Source organism: Corvus hawaiiensis, chromosome 2 (genome assembly GCF_020740725.1).
Source record: "Corvus hawaiiensis isolate bCorHaw1 chromosome 2, bCorHaw1.pri.cur, whole genome shotgun sequence".
Taxonomy (NCBI): domain Eukaryota; kingdom Metazoa; phylum Chordata; class Aves; order Passeriformes; family Corvidae; genus Corvus; species Corvus hawaiiensis.
Genome location: NC_063214.1, coordinates 77,295,065 through 77,308,063, shown reverse-complemented (window position 1 = coordinate 77,308,063; position 12,999 = coordinate 77,295,065).

Genomic DNA, 12,999 nt, shown 5'->3' with positions numbered 1-12,999 from the left:
TTTGCCTAAATATGAAGTCTAATTTTCTGTGAGATGTCCTGGCATATTCACCTGGTTTCTTGAAAACCTTCAACTAACAAATATAATACAGAAAAAGAGTTGTAACTTGATTTTTTCCTAATTAATTATTTAGAGTACTGTAGTGCAAACTTTTTTTCACGTTAAGCATAGATACTTGTCATTAAAGTGTTTCCAAAAGAGTTGATTCAGTCTAATCAATTTTTTAGGTCTGCTTACTCAAATTTTGCAGCAGTAATTACATTCTAAAGTAATTTTAACTTTTCCCAAATTCTGCCAAAAGTTTTATTTGAATGTTATAAGAATTACTCTCAGTTTGCTTATGCCGTGAGCGGATGTTCCATCCTTTTAATATCTTTGTTTACTAGAAGGATGGAACAGGGTGGCGGCTTCTGCAGATGGAGTAGAAAATACTGCATCTGAAGGATAACACTCACTGAAACAAACACTTTCAATCTGAAAAAAACCCCCACCTGTCCCTGTTACTTTCCATGTCAAGTGCATGAGCTGCAAAAACCTATCTTTTGTCTGCTCAGTCATGGAAAAGGAAGTGACAACTGCAGCATTTTACAGCTCATAACAGTGTCAGAAGCAAAGTCAGTAAAGAAGAAAATACAGAGGGGAAAAATCCCTCACAATGTGCGCTTCACTGAAGAGAAATAAGAAATAATAAGAAAACATCTCTGCAGTGACAGCAAATACATGAAAATACCAACAGAAGAAAATATAAATATGTAAAGCTAAAACAGAAAATTATTTATAAAAGAACATGGTTACACTGGGTGACATATCTACTCAGAAAAACTTATTGACAGCTAGCAAAAGAAAAGCTTCTGGGAGCTAGGAAAAAGTTTAGGAAAATTAAAGTTAGTGGAAGTTTAGATTAAGAGCTAGACAGAGATGGGGGAAGGGATATATTCTAAAATACTTCAGTCTTTAGCTGAGTGAAAAAAAATAATTTGAACAGCATTCACATATACTTCATTATTCTGAATGTCAGTTCCTCTGGCTTTGGATTATCCAGGTTTAAACACATTTTCTGTGTTGTATTAAAATCTTAATCGTAAAGAAGTTTCTTTTATTTTTGTGCTTTTGCAAAAATTCTTGAAATATTGTGCCCAAAACAAAAGGAACCGATCCAGGTCATCAGAATCAATTGTTGGGGTTTTAGGAGTTCTCCTGTTTTTGTTTGTTCTTAAAGAATTTTCCCCATACATATTGCCAGGGGGACAAATTACTGGGTGCTTAAGAAAAACAAAAGACCTGGTCATAGACAGAGGGGCCCATCTGGCTACTCTCTTTCACCTGGGCTTGTGGGCTGGGAGTTCCCCGTGTTTGGATGGGGAGAGAGGCTGGAAGGAATTCATCAGCACTGCAGACTTCTGCTTTTTCGGCTGCCTTCCTTCCTTCTACTGGAGAAACCCCGGGATTCCCAAGCCTGCCTTTCCCTGCCCCGCTGGGAGCCGGGCTGCGGCCGCCCTGCCCCTGCCGTTGCTTTAACCCTTTGCTACTCCGTAGCCCCGCACACCCTGCCTGCCCAGACCTCCAGGGGTTCCTGCTGCAGCTCTGGAGTTCGATACATCTCATCTGCCACCCGGGATTTGTGCTCGTCCCTGCTGTTCCAGCCTGCTGTTCCCGAGGTTCCGGCCGGACACCGGGATCAGCTGCCCAGGGGTTTGTGAAGCCTTTGTCCCATCCCTTCCCGGGATCCCAGGGCACCGGTGCCGCGTGCTCCCCGAGCTCGCTCCGGAGCGCCCCCTGCAGCCGCGGGGGAACCATCGCACCTGCCCTGCTCACCGGGAGCCGCCAGCGCCCCTGCCGGCTGCGAGCGGAACTGCACCCGAGGGGAAAGGGCCTGACAGCCGAGAGGGCTGGCACTGGGTTTGTGATTGTTTACTGTTACTGCCATAGTTATTGCTGTTTGTTTGCCTTGTTATACACATATATATATAATATAGTAAAGAAGTGTTATTCCTATTCCTCATATCTTTGCCTGAAAGCCCCTTAATTTCAAAATTTAACTCGGAGGGAAGGGGGTTGCAATTTTGGTTTTTTTTCATTTCGAGGAAGACTCCTGCCTTCCTTGGCAGACACCTGTCTTTCAAACCAAGACATCAATAGAGGTATTTCTGTTCACTTTAGCAGGCTCTGAACTCCTCATAAATTAAAATCTCTGCACTGGTACATCGATACATAGATGATAAAGTAATTAAAACAAAAAAACAGCCATTTAAAAAATAGCTATTTGAAAGAAGATTTCTGATATTGAAGCAATATCAGCAATTCAGTCTCTGACCCTTTCCACCTCAAAAAAATATTTTGCACAATATGACCTTTGCTGCTATTTTATGCAAAGCATTTCAGCCTGTATTAGATTTCAGAACTGGTTCTGGAAAAGTGGTTCATTTAATATATTATGCTTATCAGTGACAACCTTTATAGGTCTGGAATCTCGAGCCTCTAGATAAGTATAAGGATTTGAAGCTGATATGAAACTGTATAAAATATAGTGATTAAAGAGATAGGATAATAGGTAACATGAAGAAATGTGTTTCTTTATATTAAGTCAGTAGAGATACAAAATTATTTTTAAAAATGCCCTTGACATCTTATCTTTCAGGAAGCTAATGCTTGGGAATTTCTGCACTGATGCAGAATAACATGTATTATCAGATTTATCAAAAGAAGAGAAACATCAGGGAACCTGGTTACTGATTATTAATAAAGATAATGAGAATTATTTAATTTGATTTGCTGAGAATGTTAATAATCAGATCTATGTGAAACCAAAATATAATGGCAGCTAGATGCAAGAGCAAGCTTATCTTCTCCTCTGAATATAGAGTGCTATTTTGCCATATTAATCTCATTGACTAATGAGAACCAACACTTATTATATAAAAAATAATCCCCCCTCCAAAAAAAATAGTACATATTTCAGCAACATTCAGAAACGCAAAACTTAAGATGCCCTTCCAGGAGAGGGTATACATATTTGAGTTTCTTCATATATTCTGAATTATTTGAATCACGTTCCTCAAATTTGTTAGTATAAGAAATTCTTCTAGGAAAAAAAACCCAATAAATTTATGCTAATAGCAGTTGAATGAGCAAATTCTTACAACTTCTGTTATTTAAAAACCTTGAAAGGGTAAAAGAGAAAGAGGATTTTGAATTTCTGGTATTTAATAATAATTCTGCTTCTAGCAAGCAAGTTACCTAACAAATAGAAACCCTGAAATTTATAGAAGTGGTATTTTTTAACTCAGGGATTATAATGAAATCATACAATGAAAAATTCTGTCTTTTATATGGCAGAAGATATGTTTCCTCATTATTTAATGAAAAAAAACCCATGTTAAATAATAACACTACTGTGAATCAAATGTTATGGTTTTTTGGTGAGTATTCTTTACATAGGCTCAAGAAATGAAAAGCAACCTGATAGAAATTAGAAAAAAAAAATGTTGCTCTTGTAATAAAATTTTGCCTCTTTCCGTTGGGAGGCAATGGTTATGTTGAGCTTGAGATTGTAGGTAAATCATGATTTAAATTAAAACTGTGCTCTGGGGTGTGACATACTTAGATTATGATAAGGTATTGTTAGCTTTGTATGTCTCTTGTATGGGTTCTGAGTGGAAGCCAAGAATTGTTCCACTGGCTGTATAACCAGAAAAGGGAGCTTGTAGGCTTCATTCCATGATGAGTAATACAGAATAAATTTTAGGGGTTGCCTTGAACCAAGATTGAACACCTCCTTTCAATGAGAAGGGGAGGAGGGGCAAGACAGACAGACCAGCAAAGTGAAATGAATTAATGTTTGGCTCTAATGCTGTTAGGTCAATGTAAATTTCCACCTGACTTAGTTAATTCATGGTTCAGCATTTTATTGGATACCCAAAGAATTCTCAAGCTCATTCATCTGAGCTGCATATGTATTGACTAATAGGTTTCTTGTACGTAAAATCAAATTTGAGTGTTTTCTATTGCTCCATTGTTACTGTTTTCACCCAAAGGCATGATCACAAGTTAGACTGCACTACTTCATGTCTTAAAATGTCTCTGTTTTGGAGATTACTAATGATTACTTCCATTTTTCTATGAACATTTCTAACTGCATAATTCCTTAAAAATATCTGGTGAAAAATATTTGTAAATAAGTCATGTTTTAATCTAAATGGTAATGGAGACTAAAGAATCAGTAAAATTTTGTTATTATTGAAATACTTCTGATCTGTAAAGATTCAGTGATAGCAGAATTTTCCTAAAGATATAGGAACATTGGTGCAAAAGGTGTCTAAAAAAAGTAAAGTATAACTAATATAAGTAAATAAAATAACATTAATTAGAAGTTGGCCTGTGCCACTGAGATTAAATATCTGTTTTCATTTCTGCATTAATGAATGAGATGTTCAGAAAGTTATGCTCTGAAATTTCAGTTTTCCAGCTGTCAGGGTGCAGCTCAATATGCCTTACCAGCTTATAAAGCTGAGTGCTAACTCATACTCAGTCAAATACTCTGTCAACTTTTTAAAATATGATGTCAAGTCAAAGCTTGTGCCAGTGAATAAATAAAACAAAAAGGAGAAAAAGAAGAAAAAAAAAATCGAATGGTGATTTTACTTAACTAGAATGAAAGGAATCTGCAGTTTGGCAGCACTGCTTTGGAAAAGAAAATGAACCCTGCAGTTGCCTGCAAAACAAGCCCAACAAATAAATAGTCCCAAGAGACAGCAAAGCTTTCCTAAACCACTACATCAATTATACCTTTCCTGTGTGAAGAATACCAGCCATCAACTTACCCTGACTTCCTGATGCCTGTTGACTTCCTGAGTCCAAAGCTATCCTCTTTTACACAGGAAAGGTACCATATAAAACAAAAATTTTATGCCTAAGGCAGGATCTTCCAGCCCTAACCTACTACAAACCTGAAACTGTGAACACATCTTCCCTTTCTGAGAAACATTATCTTCCACTTCAGTCTGGTGATCATTCTGAAATCAGCCATTTTAAGAGCTTGCAGAAATATGTATGAGTACATGCTGAAAATTGAGCTAAAAACTGATGGCACAGTGTATCATCTCATACAACTGTTAAGATCACTACCTGCACTATCCAGAACATTCACAGGCACTGGCTGTCTTAGACTTGTTTCTGTAGACAAACATTCGTATGAAATGGATGTCTATCTTCATTTAACTTGGGATTCCTGGACATCTGGTCAAAGTGAATACCATAATCCCACACATTTAATAGAATGAAGAAAATGCAAAAACTTGCACAGTTACAATTCTGTACATCCACACAATTGCTGCAGTGTCCGGGGTTAGAAGCACTACATTCCAGTAGCTGAGGTTTCTGGCCAACAATCAGGTATAAAACAAAAACAAAGTTGTTTTTGTTTCTGGAATGGGAAAAAATAAGATCAATCTTTTCTATGAAGCTTGGGGCAGAGTAGGCAAGTGGGGTGGAGTTCATCTGATCACATGTAGGTAACTCCAGCATAAGCATAGATAACTTCTGCATCGGTCAACCAACTTTCACTTTAGAGATGGAAAATGGTATTTTTTGCCTATTCGGATCATTCTCAAAGCTGTACACTACCACCCAGCTCAGTCTAATTTCAACATCTAAGCCAGGTCAGATGAACAGAACTCTCTTTATCTGCACTGATTATAAAGGGTTCCTACACTGGCTATCTCAGAAGCAGACTTCTAAATGTAGCTGAAATTAATTCCACTCAACTTCCTGCTTCACAGAAACAGTAGATTTCACATCAGCTATATTTTAGGTGTTTATTCTAAGAAACATGGAAATAATGCATACCTTTATTTTATCAAATTTCAAACATGTTTTAAGGAAGTTTCCAAAATATTTATTTAGTTGTACATAGCTGTTGTATCTTCATTAATTTATAACATATCTAAACAGCACAAAACAAAAGTATATTAAAAGATCCACAGAAACTACAGAGGGCCACGAATATTCTTATTTGAACTTTTAGATCTGTCATTTTGCGGTATTTTACCATAATTTGTCCTGTAGCATATCTTGCTACAATATCTTGCTAGTATACTTGCAGAAAATAAAACAATGACATTCCTTTTGTGTGCCTGTACCCTGACCCAATAGCTATGTACCACCTTGATATTGTCCCAGGGCTATAAGGAAAATAATCAATGGTAAAGCCTAATTCATTCCACGTCAACTAAATGCAGGTAGGTATAATGCCATCAGTTCCCATATTATCATCATGGACACATATGCACTTGAGGGAAGATTCTAAACTCTCATTTGAAGCATTTGTATAGACCAAATTCACAGGAACAGTAACAAGGAAAACATCACTTCTATTATGGTATTGAGTCCAAGTACTTCAGATTTCAATTTGACACAATAGATCACAAAATCATATTCATAGTACCAGTCCTAAAAGTGATTCATAATCAAAGATGATCATTTCTAAGCATTATACATGGACCAAAAAAGAAAGAGGCTGAATTTAAGAGCTTTCATTTCTGATATGGGTACTTTTTGGTGATGTTATTTAGTTGCCATGCTTTACAATTCCCAGAAAATAAGGGATATTACCTCCTCTCCATTCTTCTCTATAGACTTCTTTTAAATAGTTTTGTAATCTAATTATTCAGTTACATTTTTGAACTATGATCGTAATATAAGAACAGGATAGTCTAAATTAAGCATACTTTAGCTGTAGCATTATAATAAAAAAAGGTCTTATAAAGTCTTCAAATCTTTATTAATTGAAAAATTCCACTAATTTAACTACATCAGTATAATTAGGAAGATAAAAATACTAACTTTCATAAATGTATAAAATTTTGCATCACAAAATCTCTAGGGAGAAAAACTTACTTTTTTCCTTCAGGGAGCTAAACTCCTTTGAACATAAAGCAAAACTCTATCGTTCATTTTTTTATGACTTATGTTCCAAGTACCATTACTACACTAAATTGGCCCACAATAATGATCTTCTTTCATATACTTAGCTGGAGTCCACTAATTTACTTCAGTGTGATCTCAGTGTGGCTTATGCTAAGACACATCATCTCACAGTTAATACTACTTTGATCTCTTTATTTAAAAGACAGGTAAGTCTGTAAGATGATCTGACTCTTTTGTAATTATGTGGAGTTAGTTTATGAAATCCATCCACCAGTTGCCTGATGCTATTTTCCAGGTGCATCAGATGTACAGTTTAGCATTTTTTGGCCTTTTTATTTCAATTGCCCTTTTATACCTATGAATGTATTCCCTCTTTATGGAAAGAGACTTTGGGAGACACTGTGCTTTGAATTGAATCACACAAGGTGGGGATGCTGCTCTACTGTTTACTGAATGATAGGATTCCCTTTGTCATCTCTCTTTGGTTGCTAACAATTACCTGTTCTGATGACAAGCAGTAACTTGTTAAGCCACAGTGATCTGATTGCATGTCTTTGCCCTCAGGTTTTATACACCAGTGCTTTCAGATATGCCACCATCCTGGTGTCTTTTTTCCCAATTTCTCTGCAGTTTTTCACATGCCTTACTGATTAATGTTCCAACCTCTGTGTTTGGTCTTAGAGAAATCCCCAGTCACCCTGCTGAGTTTCTGCTCAACGTGTGCTTAGCTTGGCAATCTCTTCTTACCTGCTTGGGTAAGACAGACTAACGGTATCTTACAATTACTTTAGCTGTAGAAAGGTGTCTAAAGCTTTTACTGGTATGGAAAGGAAAGAAAGAAACAAATAAACAAAACAAAATTTAAATAAATTCCAACACCCTCAAAGACAACAACAACATAACTGCAAGGATGCTTTTCTGTTGATTTTTTTTTTTAATTAGGGGTTTTTTTTGTTTGTCTTGTTTGCTTTGTTTTCTTTTTTTCTTTTTTCACCTGCTTGGTATAATTATTCCAGGACAAATTCATAACCTAGCTGAGTGGAAAACTAGTTATACATTGTCTGTCACCTTTAAAATGAAAGGAATCTTTTTTTCTTTTCTTTCCTTTCTTAACAAAATTGCATTCTATTAATTAAAAACAATTCAGACAAGTAAATATATTTTACAAGTCTTTTACTGAAACACTAAAATAAGAATAAAATGTTATTAATGTAGCAAAATTAGTTTGATTAAAGGAGGTTTTTTTCCAAATTCTTTCCTTGAACATATTAGGAAAGGGTGAAAGTTCACAAATGACATCATGAAACAGATGGGAAGGGAAGAACACAACAGATTGCTATTGTTCTATTATATGAAACAGGTTCAGAGGGATTATGTCAGCCATTAGTTCATTTAAGGAAATTATAAAGAATTTAATTATCAAGTGCTTCTGAGAAAAACTGCAGTTCGGGGAATCGACCATCTACAGTGTGTGCTTAACGCAGTGGTAAGAATGTATTATGTATCTCTCCTTAGTGCCCAGTGGCAGAGGATATGAGTCTTTTCTAGCCCTTAGCTGTAGACCTAGTCCTTTCACTGAAACTGTAGAGAATTTTGACATCAGGAGCAGTGGAAGTCCCCAGATCACATTAAGACAGTAGCTGTTGCACATATGCTCACATAAAAAGAAAGAGCACTGCACAACAGCAAAAACAACTATCCAGTTCCAAAGGAGAAACAGCATCAGACACTAGGCTTTGAAAAAATGAAAGCTGTAAGAGCAATGCCTTCCCTAATCCTCAAGCCACTTACTAGGTATTTCAAACTGTCTTAGACAATGAGAGAGTATGAAAAAATACTGTCTGGTGTGCAGCAAACCTATAAGAACTTTGGACATGTGGGATGACTGCCAGAAAGGTATAGCCTTTTTAAAGTTGCAGAAGCCACAATTTGCAAAATGAAGATATTTAAGTGTGAAAGGCAATTGAAATTAGGTTGCTAAAAGATTAGGTCAGTTATTGAACAAGATGTTAAGCATCATTCATGTGGAATGTGCAGAATTACCTTGAGAAAAGCAAATCAGAGACAGCTTACTGTCAAACTCCAATTTCTGACTTGCAGCTTCCACGGGAAGGCTCCTGCAACAAGATGCAGGAGACGAGGGAGCTGGTACTCAGTAATGTCTCACTCTCAGAATGAAAGCAGAGCTCTGAATCCCCAGTAAGGTGCTTCAGCTTCCAAATTTCGGTCGTGTTTCACACAGTGATGCTTAACACACCAGCACTCAGCATGCTGGCTGTTTTGAATACTAATTTGAGTTCTTGCATTTGGTGTATAGTTATATCTAGGCACCTAGATCAGTGCTGCATATTGAGTTTTGAGTGCCTACATTTTGGATGTTGCAGTCCTAAATATCACAATGTCGTCTGTTGAATCTCCAGCTGAATCTTTTGTCAAAATGAGACTTGGGACTAGAGTGAAAGAGGAGACTAGGTATATAAAGGAGTACTAGATTATGTAAATCACATATTGGTAAATCTGTGCTTAACTAATGCTTATCTTTGATGTCTATAAAATATGTTAAGATCAAATATCAGAATGCTTTATATATATTACAGTTCTTCTACATATGCTTAAGTCTTCTTTAAACACCCAGGATCTGCTTCACAAAAAGCCATCTTCAAATTGTGTCAACATACTTAAAAAATACCAGCAAGATCAGGCCTGTTATATTTTCTCATTGCTTGTTTCACAGTAGAAACACATCTGCAAATATTGCCATTACCATAACTTACTTTTCTCTCTCACCTATGACCTGATGCTTAAAGAATTTTTCTAGGAAACACAAAATGTATCTTGTCAGCCCAAGAGCATTTTAAATTTACTCCCTTACTTTCAGCAGGGAGTATTCAGTTACTGGGCTTGTTTATATACATGTATATCTATATCTATATCTATATCTATATCTATATCTATCTATATATCTACATCTCTATCTATATATCTATATCTATATCAAATCTATATCTATATCATCTAATCTATATCATCATCTTAAAAAAAACCCCAACCCTGCTATTACTATTTCCTGATGAAAAGTAAGTGTAAGTACATAATTCTCCCTTCCAAAGTATTTTGAAGGCACTAGAGGACTTTAAATTACAGCTTATTATAACTGCTGTTAAGAGTGTTACAGCTACTTCTATTAAGACCTTTAAATATAGTTTTATTCTCATGCATTATTTTGGTCTAAAGACTCTTTTTTTGCAGTTTCAAACTACATAACTGTATAGAATGAAGTAGAATTACTCTAAAATATTTTATGATGCTTAGCATTGTATTTGCTAATGAAAACTTTAATTATAATTTTAGTTATTTCCTGTCTATCACTTAGGTAAAAAACAATCAGCACCCAACATGGTAAGTTACTGTAAGATAAACTTGACAAGGTCAGCTGTACAGTTGCACTTTCTGTTCCCAGCTGCAGCAGATTCCAGTGTTTAACTTAGTAGTAAAATAAAAACCTATTTCTTTCATCCTACTTGACATCTTATCAAGGTTTAACCTGGCAGGTAGCTAAATACCACACAGTCAGTCATTTGCTCTCCACCCCAGTGGGATGGGGGACAGAACTGTGGGGAAAAAAGGAAAAAATTTGGGGCAGACATAGAGATGTTTTAAAAGGACAGAACCTAAAAGGGAAAGAATAACATTAATATTGATAGAAGAAATAGAATATCCAAAGCAAGTGATGTACAGTACAATTGCTCACCACCCACCAAATGGTGCTCAGCCAGTTCTCGAACAGCAACCCCTAGTCAACTTTCTCCCTAGGTTATGTACTTGCACAACAGCATGTAGTACAGAATATGCCTTTGGTCAGTAGAGATCAGCTGTTCTGGCTCTGTCTCCTTCCGGCTTCTTGCGGTCCCCAGCCTTTTTGTTGGTGGAGTGGTGTGCAGAGCAGAGAAGTTCTTGACTTAGTGTAAGCACAACTTAGCAAAAGCTAAAACATGAGTGTGTTATCAACACTATTCTCATCCTTAATCTAAAACAGCATCTTACTTTACTAGGAAGAAAATTAACTCTATCCCAGCTTAAACCAGAATACATCTAATTTTGCATAAGACAAAAATCAAAACTACACTGTTCCCATATGTTCTTACTGACATATGTAGATGATGTGACTGCAAAACACTGCAGTGTTAGGGGTAACTCAAAATGCTAGTAGTTGAAAACCAGAGCAAGTTCTCCAAGGGTCTGCTTGTGGAAAAATTAGTGCTTGCAGTGGTGATCGTGCTTCCTTAAATAGAAAGAGATGATTTATTTTGTTAAAAGGAAAAGTCAGGAGGAGAATCTCAACTTTTTTTTTTCTTGCTATAAACAGTTTCACAAAGGTTCTAGAGCTTACAGGAACACTTTCAAGAACTTTCTATAAAAAAACCAAACTACTATATTGAGCTATTTTGCCTTGACTGGTTTTACAATGTTTTCAGTATGTGTATTGGTTTTGCATGGCCTTGTTTTTGGTAGCAGGGGGGCCACAGAGATGGCTCCTGTGAGAAGCTCCTGGAAACTTCCACCATGTCCAGCAGAGCCAATGGTGGCTCTGAAAGATGGATATGTTGCTGGCCAAAACTGGGCCAATGAGAGAGGTTGGTAATGCCTCTGTGATGATGTATTTAAAAAGAAAATCAAAAGTCACACAGTTTTGCTTCTAGTCAGAGAAGAGGAGGAGGTGAGAACATATGAGGGAAAACAACATGGAGACACCAAGGTCAGTGGAGAAGGAGGGGCAGGAGGTGCTCCAGGTGCCAGAGCCGGGATTCTTCTGCGGGCCATGGTGAAGGCCATGGTGAAGCAGCTGTGCCCCTGCAGCCCATGGATCCACTGGGAATGCAGAGATACACCCACAGCCCGTGGGGGAGATGCCCGTGCCGGAGCGGGTGGATGCCTGGAGGAGGCTGTGATCCAGGGGAAGACCCAGTGGAGAGAGAAGGCCCTTGCTTTCAGGCTGGAGCAGCCTGTCCTTGGAGGACTGCACCCTGTGGAAAGAGATACCCACAGTGCAGCAATTCTGAGAGGACTGTGTGCCTGTGGGAGGGGCTCACATTGAAGCAGGTGTGGTATGGCTGCTGCTCGTGGGTGTGCGCCCACCTCAGAGAGGTTAATGGAGAACTGACTCCCATGGGAGGGACCCCACGGTCTCACAGGGGAAGGACTCCTCTCCTGGAGCATTGGAAGGAAATCTCGGTGATGATCTGACCACAAGCCCCCATGCCCTCTCTCCCTGCACTGTCAGTGGGAAGGAGGGAGGAGCTGGGGGGGAAAAGGTGTTTTTAAGGGCTTATTTTGCTTCTCATTATCTTCCTCTGATTCTGTTAGCAATAAATTCACTTTATAACTTTAAGCTAAGCCTGTTTTGCCCTTGAAGTGTTTCTTTTTTCTCCTGGTCCTTATCTCACTCATGGAGCCTTCATTAACTCTTTTTTTCTTTCTCTCCTCTGCCCAGCTGTGGCAGGGGAGGGTGAGTGAGCAATTCTCGTGGGTGCCTGATGCTCGGCCAGTGTCAACCTGCTACAGTATGATATTGCAAAATACTGTAATTCAGCTGTCATGTTATACACTGGTGTTCCTGCGGAATCCAAGTATATATACTACTATTGCAAACAGTAACAAGTGTATGCAGGGCAATTGAGCAAGAAACATCTATTATGTAAAGTGTAGGCAATGTATTTTTGGTAGCTAACTGCTGCTTATCTACTTAGCAATAACACTTCGACTCTGCTAAATAAAAGAATGTCATGCAAAAAGATGCTGCCTGATAAACCAGACTGTTTAATTGTCAGGTCACTCTCTGGACCTCTTCTGAACGACCTTCAGTTGACAATCTTCTAGAAAGTCTGAGGGTAGTTAAATCCAGGGATGACTCCCATAGATAACAGGCAAAAAAAGTGTTCAAGAACTGACTCCCTTCACTCCACATATATCTCCAACTTTCACACAAAGAGCTTTGTACCCTGTACTACCAATACGTGTCCTCCTGACAAAAAAGAAAATATGAAATGTGCTCATTTTCACACTGGGAAGGACACA